At 35.1% G+C, this 14297-nt stretch overlaps 1 protein-coding gene across 1 annotated transcript in view; it reads left to right on the top strand.

The window, feature by feature from the left end:
- Window positions 1-608: 608 nt before the first annotated feature.
- LOC113227761 (BTB/POZ domain-containing protein KCTD1) overlaps window positions 609-14297 on the top strand; it is a 28723-nt gene continuing 15034 nt past the window's right edge. The window contains exon 1 of the mRNA XM_026460761.1: window positions 609-725. The gene's annotated coding sequence lies outside the window, so the exon portion shown is untranslated. The remainder of the gene's footprint in view (window positions 726-14297) is intronic.

Below are 14297 nucleotides of genomic sequence, written 5' to 3' on the forward strand. Positions count from 1 at the left end.
TAACAATATAGTTTAGTTGACTTGTGAACATACAAACCGCTAAAGAAAAAAATCCGCTAAAGTATTCATTACAAAGTTATAATTAATATAGACAACAACGGCAAATATTTTTATCAATATTCGTTGTGTTAAATTACATAGGCTTATCATATTTCAATTGTTGTTTTCTATATGAACTAGGCGAGCTGTGGTTATGTCCCTAATGGTAAGCTACATAACAAACTACAAATGATACTAAATGCTTTTATTATTATTATCAGATAAATATTTAATAAGACTTAATGTACAAAAACATTACGAATTGAAATCTAGATGCATTTTCTTTTAAATAAAATTAATAAAGTCGAATTAACAATACTAAAATAATTATTTGACTGTTCATTCCCTGGGCACGCTACGTCATGTAGCAAAGACCCACATTCATTAGAGTACTTGTTGCCCATATATTATTCAACATGTTCGCAATTAATGCTGACGTTACCCAACACGCCGATATTTTGCGTCAAAAAATCGGACGACATGTCGGCTAACATATAAAAAAAATTCCAATTAGCAACCCCAACCGGCAAACGGACGGAACTGTCAAAGCACTAAAAACCGGCAGAAGCAGAGTTCCCGCGAGAGCGAGTCTGATCAGTGTGTTTGAAAAGATTTCGTCGTGCCAGTCTCGTTGCGGATTGTAATCGCGGAACAATTCAAATTGTCACCGCAGTACACTTTGTACGGTAAGTTTTAATTGTAAATACTACTATAATTACTGTTTTTTCTTCAAATAAAGCATTAGACTATTAAAGTACCCCTTATTTGGTACAGTACAATAGCACTTTTATTTAGCATACTGGGGTAAACACGAATTTTTTGGAGGTATTATATTCTTTTTTATGATTTCTATTACGCCCATAAAGAAGCAAAAACAACAGTGAATTATAGATAAAGGAATAATTATGTCTTGTAACTTTCTTTGCAATGAAAATTTATTTTAATGAAACGTTGGGAGTGCCTAGTGACATTTTAAAAACATGCTTCTTACGTACAATACGTATATGAATCAAGTGAAAGGTGTGATGGATATCGAATAATCACAAATTCGTATTGCAATTTTTGATTAGTGGTAGTTATACAGTCCAAAATACAAAGAAGTAAAAAATTACACAGTAGATGTTTACAGGAAAAAAAATAAAAGTAAAACATAATAAATAAAAATAGTAGGTAAATAATAATAAACAAATAATGGTAAAAAGTAAAACATAAAAAAACATACTACTACTTTACATAATATTAAGTTCTTTATCTAGGCGAAATGTCGAGACGGAAATCTAGCCGATTTTCTTGTAGTTCTTTTTTCAAAATTCTGCTCATTTGAGCGCGCTATTTTTTTTTTTATTTATGATCATTCTACCTTTTCTATACACGACGTTTTCTGTCAACTTTCTGTAGACGACGAAATAACCAGCACAGACGGGTGGGTAATTCAGGCACCAATTTATCTAATTTTGCTTTCGTACAAATATAAACGCTCTAAACGATGATAAAAAGAAAAGCGCTAGCATAAATACCAATCCGTTGCAAAACGCACGAGTGGGGATCGTCATTACTACCAAATACAAATCGAAAGTGTCATATAGTACAACAAAAACTTGAAAAACTTTATATTTTGGTAAAATTATTACATTTTATAAAAAATCATGGGACAAAAGTTGTTAATGATATTAGTAATCCTGCGGGTTAGCATTTTAGAAATAATCCTGTATATTGCATTATAAAGAAGTGCCACATATTAATGTACAGGGGATTTTCGAAGTAGGCATTATAGCTATTTTATTGCAATCAGATCGGCATTTGAATAGAAACTTTGGTGATAGGTAAGTGCTGCTCGTGTGGGCCTCGAAAACTCATTCTATTTCAAAATTCACCCCGTATCTCAAATGTCATGTGATGACAATATATTTTCCAATAAACATCCATAGGTAGGTACTTTCTATCTAATACTACCTAATCAGACTTCGAGTTTTTATTATTAGGTACGTATCTAATATTGTGTCGTTTACGGTGAAACTAGAGCATTTCAATATGAGAGCTGGGAGTGGATATTATTTGCTGAGAAACAATAAAAGCTCCAACTGGTAGTTACACATACGGACGACTAATACCGTGACAAATCTCTGGTTTAAATCTGAGTGTTCAACTAAAAGGGAGGTCTATGTTCAGTAGTGGACGGCTTTCGGTTAATGACGATATAGATAATAATGCCATGATTTATAATCAACAGCACTGCGACGTCTTAGATGTGTTTTCGCCTTTGTGTAACACAAGTCCGTCCAGTCCAGGTTTTCATACAAAATGGTATTTTCAATTCTCCAGTATTATGGAAATCCATAAATTCTATTGAACTCGTATTCTCGTATACAGTATTATGACGTCGTACGTACTGTATTCTGTGGTAGAAATAGTATGATTATCGGCGACCAAAGCCGCGTGCAGCGACTGCGGCTTCGTTGGCCGAGTCAGGCAGACGCCTCAGGCTGACTCCGAATAATTTTCAAAATGATTGTTCTGTAGATGAGCGCCTCGGGTAATATTGCCCCAGGCGTCAAAAGCAGTGCTAGGTGTTCCTTTAATAACGTTGGGCGGAGGCCGGGCTTCGCTCGACGCCCAAGGCGGCGAGCGCGCTGAGAGGCCGCGGGCTGCCGTTATTGCACCACCCCGCACCCCACCACCGCCACCCGGACGCTTCCATTGTAGCCCTTTTTATATAATAATTTTTTTTTAATTATTTGCATGTAGGCTTTGCAGACTATGTGGCTAAATAATAATTTATGACCTCAGAACGTTTTATATGGACAGCCGAAGGCGACTGCGAAACTTGATGTGGCTGCCCGCAGATCTCGTCTGTTTTGTTAAGAGCATTGTTTTTTATCATGTCGGTTTTTAAACGTTTTCGCAACTTTTTTTATATCACATATATAAAAAAAAAGTAGTAAAAAACATCTATGATTGAATAATTAACACAATTTTCCTAAGCAATATTAGATAAGGAGGTAATCGAAGTAAGTACATGTTATTAAATTCTGTTCCAACTAGCAAAATCTGCCGTAATATTAATAATAGGACATATTATATGCCGTAATAGGACAGTAATAAAAACTGGCATTATCTATTGAAAAGTTAAATATGTAAGACTTTCCAATTTCGGTCTGACGCCAGCGAGCCTGGATACAATAAATAAACTTTGAAGTACGCGATGCGGTAATTGCCGGGTAGGTTATTACAGACCCCGCAACCGCGCAAGCAGTGACACTGCAACAAGTCATCACGTAGCATTTTAATGCGATCACAGATCATCTCTGCGCTGTTTTAAGTATTTATTATAATAGGACACGTCCGAAAGAGTATTGACGATTTGTGCTTCTTTTAAAACATCTAGTAATATTACATAATACCTACTACTGTTATAATCGTCGGTTTTCTTATTTATACTGACTGTTCCGGATTTCTGGCTCTACACAGAAGTTTTAAAAATATGCCAAAATATTTAAATATTTAAAAACGTACCTCGGCAAACATACATCTTTGTTTGTCTTCGTACGTCGGTAAACACAGTATTGTTTGGTATGGTTTATCTTCTTATAACACGGAAACGCAACAGCATTTTGTAGTTATTAACTTTATGTAACACGTTGGGTATTTAGTTAAGTATACTAAGCAGGAGGTAGATAATACTGCCAAACAATGCGGCAGGAGCATGGCAATGCAATGCGATAGATAACCAAATCCCCTTTCTATGCATATTTCATATCTATGAAAAAAAGGTATTGCCGGATGTTAGCATCTTCCATGGGTGTTTGACTCAACTATAATTGTAAAAATATAATGTAACAAAAACTGATCGGATTCTTAATGCCGCGAAAACGCAGGTGTGTAATTTTCACAATATGATATCTCCCCACACTCATCAAACCCGACTTTCCGAAATGTATCTGTACCTTTCTCCCCACGATTTGTGCCCTTACTGCGATACTGAATTTCTGCCACCTCAGTGAGTCTATTACCAAAACTGCAACCAAGACCCTTTTCATCTTTCCTAAATTAAGACTTCTTAAACAGAGACATAACAACAGTCTCTCAAGCTTTTGTATGGAGTACTGTTATTCCCTTTGTTGCTCGCTATCATTTGGATGCTATGGACTAAAGCGAAAAACCTCATTTTGTACAAATCGGGATTGAGCATACAAATCGGGGCGCATGTCGCATGTACTACATGATTTAATCCCGTCTACCATTTTCAACCAGATGCGGCAATTTTCACTGTAATTCGCACGAAGCATTTTACTTAAACGATCATTATACTAACTGCTAAGGAGTGGTATTCTTTGCCGGGTTCTGTTTTTCTTGAATATGTGAAGTCAGTATGAACAAGCATCTTATAGACGAAAGTGGGTATACCATTCGGGTCTTTATCATAATGCCTATATCTTCAAAATTCTCTTCACTTTTTAGGTGAGATTGTGAACAATTAAGTGTGATCCAATGTAAAGAGCTAAATGAAAATGCTAACCTTAAAACGGGTTCTGTCGTAAATAAAAGCAATACTTTTTAATTTTAGTAGCAATTGAACTAATCGTGCAAGAGTTCATCCAGGCAAGTACTGCCACCTTATCTATTTCTGCCGCCAAGCACTTTTATCAGCATTACTGTGTACCGGTTTTGAAGGGTAAGGGTCTCAGGCTTTGACTATGGAAACTAAAGGACATGTTATGTTGACATACTCGTATATAAATCAGACGTTTTCAAATCAAATCGTTTATTTGCATAAAACATGGTGGTCATGATAACACAGTAATATATAAGTTCAAGCATGTTTCGCCCGAAGATAATTTAGGCATGCAAAATAAATGACAAATAGGTCGTCACAAGGTTACATTTACATTAAGTTATATATGATTAATTTAAATTCTTTTACGTAAAAATTATTGTAGAAATTCCCTAATACTGTAATATACTTTATTCTTTAACAATTCATATAATTTAGTCTTAAATAATGTAATGGGCAAGTGTTTAATGTCATTTGGTAATCTATTGTAAATTCTGACACACATACACAAACAATTTTATATTTTTTATATTTTTCTACCTTAGGTACGTCAAAATAAAATAGTCTATTGGGATTTCTATACTTTCGATGGTTCACGTCAACACTCTTAATAAACAAATGTAAATTATTTTTCACAAAAATGCTGGCTTCATAAATATATAAGGCAGGCAGGGGTAATAAACCAAGATCTTTAAATATAGGTTTACAGGATTCAAGCGGAGTCCTGCCTGTAATTGCACGTATACATTTTTTTTTGTGCTAATAACACTCTGTTTATATTCGTACCATTTCCCCAGATAAGAAGTCCATAACGTAGGGTCGAGACTACATATGCGTGATAAACTGTTAAGATGGTTGACATATTTATTATATTACGCAAACATTTCAAGGCGAAGGCAAATTTGTTGATTCTTTCACAAACGTTTTAGATGTGAGATTTCCAATTTAATTGTTTATTAATGATACGTTGTACGTGTATGATGCATTTCGACGTTGAAAACATAAACATATTATTGTTTTTGTTTAATTATTGAGTTCCATCTTAAGCCAAAAGAGATAGCATTACATTGGTCTGTGTCAAACACGGGAATCGAAAATACGTAACGTCATCTTAAATACCAAACGTGTCCATTTCGCAGTATATTAGGTACATCATACGGTTGTCAAACGGAAGTACATCAAATGTCAAAACAAATGTTTTCCAAGTGTTTTATTGATTTATTCGCATGTATTGTAATAAAATGAACAAAAATATTGATAGTGAGAACAATTAAGTATTAATGAAAATTCGTCGCTGCAGCATTACTCGATGTGGCATTTGAAAAAGCGAAGATCGACCGAATGTAACTTTGTACAGGCACATGTTATTTTTTGTCTATAAATCACACAAAAGCCCATATATCTCATCTAATCAGACATATTTAAGTAGTTTATTCATAATTCTTGCCATATTTTGCTTTGGTTTCTTTAGATTGCCTGTTTGTTTGTATATTTTGATGATTGTTGTTAACGATTATTTTGAGATAGTGTTTTTCTGGGAAGCGTACATACTATCGATATTCTATTATTAAAATAATTCACTACGAGGTTTTTATTATTTTATTATTATTATTTTTACTATTTCAAGTTCACCTACAAATGAAAAAAGAAAAAAGAATGGTTGGAAATTATACCGCCGTAAAATAGTGCCGAATATAAACATTGAATCTAAGACCATCTTCATTTATTCGCTTCATTTTGAAGAGTCAAATTTTAACGTAACTTTGTATGTAACTAAGATTACATGATAATGAAATTCCATCATTAGGTTTATTGGTAAATAATTTTATATTTAATTTAGATTAAACAAGACTCATTTACTGGGCATTCTCAGTTCCTGAAAATGAAATTATCCACTCGTTTCCGATTTTTTCCCACTGACACTAAAAACTAACTACTAAAAATTCTTATTTTATAAAGCCAGCTTTACAATGGCCATGTTGGTCTAACGGTGACGTGACGTGTGAGAAGTGTCGATTTTTCTGCACAAATCAAAGGCGCTCGGCATTTGCATGCTACTTAATATATGAGAAACATGTTTATACTAACACTGTCTGTTGTTACATCTCCTGTTATACCAAGTTTTAAGCAAATAAACGTACGATAATAATATTATTATTGATAATATTACTACTTTCATTTATTTCCAAAATTAAATGGAAGTATTAAAGATTCACTTAAATCAGTCACTGATATTAATTCTATACCAATGGATAAATACAAAAAGCTTACACTATTTGCAATTAGTTTAAAAATTTCTCTATGAAAATATGAATCTTGAGGTTGGAAATGTATAGGATTTATATTTCAAAGTTTTCTCTTTCTTATATACTCTCAAATTACAAATATTAATTTTTTCTGTGCAAATTCACTTTTCGTAATATTTGAGTATTTGTAAACGCAAAACAATAAATTCAAAATTTCATGTGACAATCCCGGGTATTCCCATATTTTTTTTTATTTTTTTTTAATAATAACGCACACACTCAACATATCCCCGCACTAGGGAAGCCCTGGGTCGCGGGTGCTATGGACACACACATAGACAACCACAAATTACACCCAAACTCACGAGAGAAATAAATGTAGGCCATATAAATATTTCTCCCGGTCCGGGAATCGAACCTGGGACCTCTGCGTGGCAGTCCGGCATGGTAACCGTTCGGCCACGGAGGCAGTCACCTAGTCACATATAACCTGAAATATTTCCAAATGGAATATAGATTAACTTTAATTCAATGTTTGCATGTCGATAATGATTTATCGATAGATTATGGTACGACACTAAAGAAATCCGCCATTTGTTCGTTCAATTTTTGTTTAGGTATGCACGTTCTTTCCGTAGTTACGGCAGCTCCTTTCTTTTATTTTTTTTCCATCCTCTAAGGTCTCAGGTGATGAGACTTGTCAATTACGTCACAGGGTGACGGGCACAGTGGCAGTTCCCATCAAATCTTTGCGATTTGAAGCTCTGATTAGCACTGCAACTGCTATGGACGGCGTGTAGCTTACCACGACTTGTTCGTCCCGTCACTTGATATTACAGATAAAAAAATATTATTTTTATTTTTGATTATTTACATAATTCCTGTATCAAAGGGTATTCAAGTACATATTGTATTATATTCGCCTGATCAGGGTGGAGTGTTGGTGAAGCCTCGGCCTTAGATTTCGGATTGCCTGAGGCGCAATCATAAACTATTGATAAAACGGAAAGGGCGCCCGCAGCTCTGGCGGTGACGCCTGCGGCCCTACATTGTGCACTAACGCCGCAGACCATTCTTACACAGTAATACAAATTGTACCATACCTTACACTGGACAATATCTTTGATTTAGGTAGTTTTAACTTTATATTTTTACCCAGGCTTGCATATAAATGATGGAACACTACACACTGCTCTAGTGTGTAGTGTTCCATCATTTATGAAAACTTTCAAGTAAATTGTCATTAAAAAAAGGCCACTACGTATCTGACTATCTACTAGACACTACAAGCTTTGTAAATCTTTCAAAACGACGTTTTTCATAAAAAATACATATTCCAAAGCAGATATTAATAAAATTTGCTTCTAATGACGGCATCAATCAGAAAAACACAGTTTACCTGCTTGAATAATTTTGCAGTAAGATGCACCGCTCTATTGTGTGCAGTGCCCGCTATAATGTAGTAGGTATCTATGCCTCGATAAGTAATGAATGTTCTAAAACGTTGTGAAATCACATTTCTTTTAAGAAATTGATTAACGGTGTGTGCTCTTCAATGTACAAACAATAACAATTCTTAGTCAATATTGTCAGCAATGTTATTTGACTACAAAACGTTTTATAAAAAATTATGTCTGTAGAAATTTGACACTACAAAAAATTGTTATTTTACATTTACACAGTTATTTTACATTTACATAGTTTATTATATAGTTATTGTACATTTAACAATAACTATATAATCAACTATGTAAAATAATCAAGATTCAAATTATGGTGCAGGCAAATAACTATGGATTTGTCAATTTATGCTTATTTATATTCATTTTATAAGCAGTTGAGCTCCTTGTGGAGAGTTCGCCCAAAGAGGTACTACCACCTAACATATTTCTGCCGCCAAGCAGTAATGTGAGCGCTTAAGCAGTAACGTTCCGGGTTTGAAGGGTAAGGGTGCTGGTGAAATTACAGACTCCTGGGACTTATCGACTTATGCCTCAGGGTGACGGGCGCAGTGGCAGTGCCCCTTAGATCTTATAGATCTTAGCGATCTAAAGATCTGAGTGGCACTGCAACTGCTATAGTCAGATGTGTCGCTTCCACCATACGCACGACTTGTTCGTCCCGTCACTTGCTATCATAAAACAAAAATCTTTTGTACTCTTCTTATATAATTTATGTGTGAAGTTGAATTTCCTCTTTGAATGACCAAAGGCACAAGGAAAGTTGTTGGAAATAATAATCGTCTACTAAAGACTCCATTAACCCCCCAGTATCGTTACGAATTTATAATAAAATATGTACAGTGTTCATACATAGTACTGCGTCATAAAATATGTCTATAGACGTTAATACATATGTTAGAAATATACGTACCAGTAAAATACAATCAATTTTCGTGTAGTACATATTAAACCCGCCATACGTCTCTATGCCGAACATCGCATCGTGGTGGGTGTTTATAAAGTGGTTCTCGTCTATGATCCTTTAGCAGGTACATTATTATAACTAGTTGATTTAAATAAGCACGCGTCTCACGTTTGCAACATGATTATAAAATATATAATATTTATATGACTGTACTTATATAGGATTTCACCTTTTTCTGGTCTGTAGAAATAGTATTAGTACGATTTGAGTGTGTTTTAATTTAAGTTGGTTCGAGTCGCTTGACGTATTAGAAATGTATTTGCGTGTTTTGCGAAATTTCAAGGAAATTATGACATAAATGACTACCTACCGAATTTCGAATACAAAGTGGGGCGTGTTCCGTTTGTTAATTGGCGTAGTGGATGTTATGGACAGGCGTGTAGCTTACCATCAGACGCACGACTTGTTCGTCCCGTCACATGATATTATGTAAAAAAAGTAACAAAAAGGTGGCAACCGTATTATTTATTTTAACCCGTTGATGGACAGTACTAAATAGTACCGTACTCAAAAATATCACCTACTTTTCTTCGTATCGTAGTACCTACATTGATTCAATGTAAATCATTGAATTTTATCAGTACGTTGTTGATACATCTCTATGGAAAAGCAGTAGGCGGCAACTACACAGAAAGCACTTGGAAATCGCACTGTAGAGCCCGTAGTGGGTTTTTGAGATCTATATAGCGAAACGGGGCACTGCCTGTACTGTCATATTTGCTTTTACGGTAAACGCCGCTACTGCCCGTGTACGGATTAACTGGTGATCGTTTATATTTTGTTATATTCAATGTCTGATTGATTACGCACATTTTTATGAGAAACCATAATTTTTTTTACTAATGTAGTATTCTATTTAACTACACTTGTTTGTTAACATGACAAATTCATGAGCTCAAATATTGCCGCACATTTTTGTTACACCTTGTGTAAGTAGGGTAAGGCTCTACAGTAATTGCCTGGCATATAGCACCATTTGCTGCCGCGAGAGCACCCGCAGGCGATTTCTTTGTGCGCTTGGCTTTGCCCATACATAACTTTGTAATTCCATACTGATGTACCTATAGCATAAACTGAGTAGTGGTTGAACATCTACAACAGAAAGATCTAAGTAGACCTTACAGACAGCTTTGGTAAATTGGTAGCTTACAAGCTACCAATTTACGTATTTTTCCGATAGTTCTTTGTGTAGGGAAATTTAGTTAAATCAAAAACAGACCTTGTCGTTTAATTAATTACGAGTGTATATTTAACTCACCGAACTGAACGAATAATCAAAAACTTTTCGAAACGACTTAGGGTGCGTTTATTCGACACGAATTTCATTGCGCTTACGCCGCGCAGAGACCGCGTAGCCGCCGCGCAGCGACCGCGTGCGTCTAACTGTCACGGCAAAATACGCTCTATTCATTTAGCATTTACGTTTTAACTTAAATGAGTGAACCGCGCGCGCGGGCGATTCTGGTTTGTCCTTGGTCTATTAATTTTAATGTCATTTTGGACAGCTGTGTCTCTACCAGTCCCTACCCACGAGTTCACTATGACCGTTGTCGCTAGCGACCGCATAAATTACTTAACAATTTGGTAAGGCAAATTATACAGCGCCCCTAGCGGTCACAAGAAGAAACGACATTTTGTATACGAACATTTTACGCGGTCGCTAGCGATAACTGTCACCACATTCTCATGATAGAGGCACTGTACCTGTAATAAAAAGCTGAGGTAGCCACCAGCGCAGCCGACGGCGCATTATATGTAATGAGTGTTTGAACGCCCGCGCCCCTCAATATTTACATACAATAAAATGTTAAACTCATTTGCATTAATTCATTGTACTGGCAGACATTATTTTAACAGTGTAAAAACATCCTTTTTTGTACTTGCTGTCTAAAAGCATTGTTATAAGTATAGTTTCAATAACTTAGTTACATTATGTCACATATTTCAGTAGTAGTCAACAATGAAAACGAGAGAAATTGTCTTATTTTCAGCTTTATATTTTTAAATAACAGCGTTGCATACCTATCTGCTTATAAATAAATACTAAATAAATGTACTATTATTCCGTAGGTCCGGAGTGGGATCCCAGCATTGCGGGTCCGTAATTACCGCATGAATAAAGCTCGTTCGGTATCAGACGCCTAAAGGCGTACGCCGCGGGCGGCGCGGCGCCCTTTAGGATTTCTGACTTTCTGTGAGATCTTTCCCTTTTGGAATAGTCTAAATGAACTTGTGTTTTTTAGACATAGTTCTCTGGCTCAAATATTTTGTTTCTAATTTACCATTAGTTTTAACGCGCAGACAACATTAACAGAAACGAAAAACCTGAATAAAATTTAAATTTATTTAAATATATATACATGTTATATAATATATTGTTTTGTATATTATATTGATTGTTGTTTTTTATTTGTCTATGTATCTCGTTACAGAGTCTGTTGTATTTTTCATTGAAAGTTCTAAGATTTTGGATCTTCTAACGATTTTGGAAGTACTAATCTTTTTTGGATCATTTAAATGTCCTCACACCAATTTCATCGAAATAGCCGTATAAATGAGAGAATAAAAGAATTATGACAATCTAACAGACGGACTTACAGGCAGATAGAATCGGCGAAATATTTAGAGCACTTAGAAATACCCTGTCTCAGTCCATACACATTCTATCATAGCTCCGCTTCACGCGTGTAAGGACGTGGTTTTTTTATTCGATTGCCTACCTATTGTTTGGTGCATCGTCAACTTCTCTCTTCAAAACAGTGTCTGCTATATCATTCATTATGTAATATTAAATTGGTTAGTTAGTCTGGTGTTCTTTCGCGGTGGAAAACCGGTCAACCGGGCGTCGTTGTAATTATGGCCTCGGGGAAGCCCAATAGCGCAAACCCGCCAGTCGGGCGCCTCAGGTTTTAGATCTCGGCAAGTACATAATTCAACGAATACATTATTACACATATTTTAGAATTATCTTCTTTCTTTTAACTACTTTCCATTGACGCTAATACCGTGGGATATTGCCTTTTTATTTTATCGTAGCTCTCGACTAATACCTTCCTTAATTAAGATAACACCACAAGATGGTAGTTACTACTCCTTGTATATTATTGCATGGCAAATATAGGCCACTGCCATGTAATAAAACCGATGTGCAATGAAATATAAAAGCCTCATATATATATTGGATAAACCCGACGTCCGCGTCTATCGATTTTCATTTAAATGAATGTTTACTGATACTGGAATTTGAAGTTTATCGCGAAGTTAGAAATTGGTGGCTCAATCAGTTCTAGGTAGTATCAGTGTAATTTATTGATAATAATTAGTTTAGGCATTGACCTACTAACAAACGGACGTCGCATTCGCGCTAAAAATTGTCCACACTTAGAGGCGTTAAAATCGCATACAGAGCGTCAATCGCGCAACAGTTTTCGTTTGCTCGACTGACCGTGCGGTTGTCAATCATGCAGTACTAAATTATAATAACTTGTAAAAATTACTGCAGTTAAGTGTAAAAACAGGATTTTGTATAATATTTTCACTAAACAAATATTTTGTCTTATCATAGTTATCATTTAGAAGTGTTATTTTGTACAGTTGTATAGTATTTAATTTATACATAAATTAATCATAAATGTAATTTACAAAAGCAAACAAAATAATCAAATAGCTAACTGTCCTGTTTCTACACACTGCATGCGCAAAAGATGGAAAGAAACCCATTACGTCAATTTCAATTGATCGAACCACAAGCGATTGAATTATTTAGAACAAAGAAACTATAGAGTGGCTTTGACTTTAATCTTATTGTTAAAATGACTTTTTATTAATCGTTAGCATTAGCTAACAAAATATTCTTGTACTCGTTTTACGGCTTGGAATTACCTACCAGAAGTCAGAAAATACATTTGCCCGAAATAACGTTAGCTCGAATTTTCATAATGTCAAATGTATTTTTTTAGGAATATTACAAAGCAAAATTTTGACTTTGTGAGAAGCATCGAAATTACTTGAAAGCGTAACGGTTTTATTATAAATCGGTTTTCGGAATCACGGATATTTGAGTTTACGTTTAATTAGAATATTGGTACATTTCTTACAGTACACGCTTATTTTCACATTTGTAATATTTGTATGCATGTATTTGCCCAACTCTTTATTATTTCTTGAAGTGGATTTGTACAAAATTCGACATAATAATATACATAAAAATTAATTGATATTTACAATAAAGGCTGCTCCATTACTCTTGTGTTCAGTAATTTTCAATCGAAGCTAAATATGGTGCATTTTCTTAAGCTTCCAGTAGAAGCTGAATATGGTGTTTCTGGTTCGTTTAAATTGTTGCAAGCGTAATTTAGCTTGTCGTTACAATATAAATTAAACGTTTCAGTTTTTTTATATTTCGTTACATGTCACTATTCACTCTCGCCTTGAAAAGGCCCAATTAATAACGTTCAGGGAACAAGTCTGCAGGCAAGGAATTCCACTCCATAGCCGTTCGCTATAAATGTGGAAGCGTAACGCTTCGTGCGAATCTTTGGAATATCCACAACATAGGGGTGGAACCCAAGCCTACGCCTAGTCCCCCAGTGATGGAAAGGTGAAGGCGGAATTAAAACGTGTAATTCCATCGCACACTCTCCGTGATTGTAAGGTTAACTTCGGACATTTTTTTATGGTTTTTGTATTAGACCTAATGTCCATTTGTTGGTAGGTCAATGAGTTTAGGAGGTAATATAACAATGAATACTTGTCAATCCAACCAATCATTAAAAAATCTTTACTTCGAAAACAACAAATTGAACATGGCACTTGTCAACATATGTATAGCTCAGGTTGACGGACGCAGTGGCAGTGTTGCAATTTAAAGCTCTCACGCATACAACTTGTTCGTCCTGTCAAAAAAAAGAAAAAAGAAACAAACAATACGATATGGAACGGTACGCATGCAAAAACCTTGCAATTGCCAATTTTTATTTAAAAAGTCATTTCTGTTCATTTTTGATACCCATAATTAATGTACAATATTAACA

This window comes from Hyposmocoma kahamanoa, unplaced genomic scaffold (assembly GCF_003589595.1).
Source record: "Hyposmocoma kahamanoa isolate Upper Pololo Valley unplaced genomic scaffold, ASM358959v1 100021, whole genome shotgun sequence".
NCBI lineage: Eukaryota > Metazoa > Arthropoda > Insecta > Lepidoptera > Cosmopterigidae > Hyposmocoma > Hyposmocoma kahamanoa.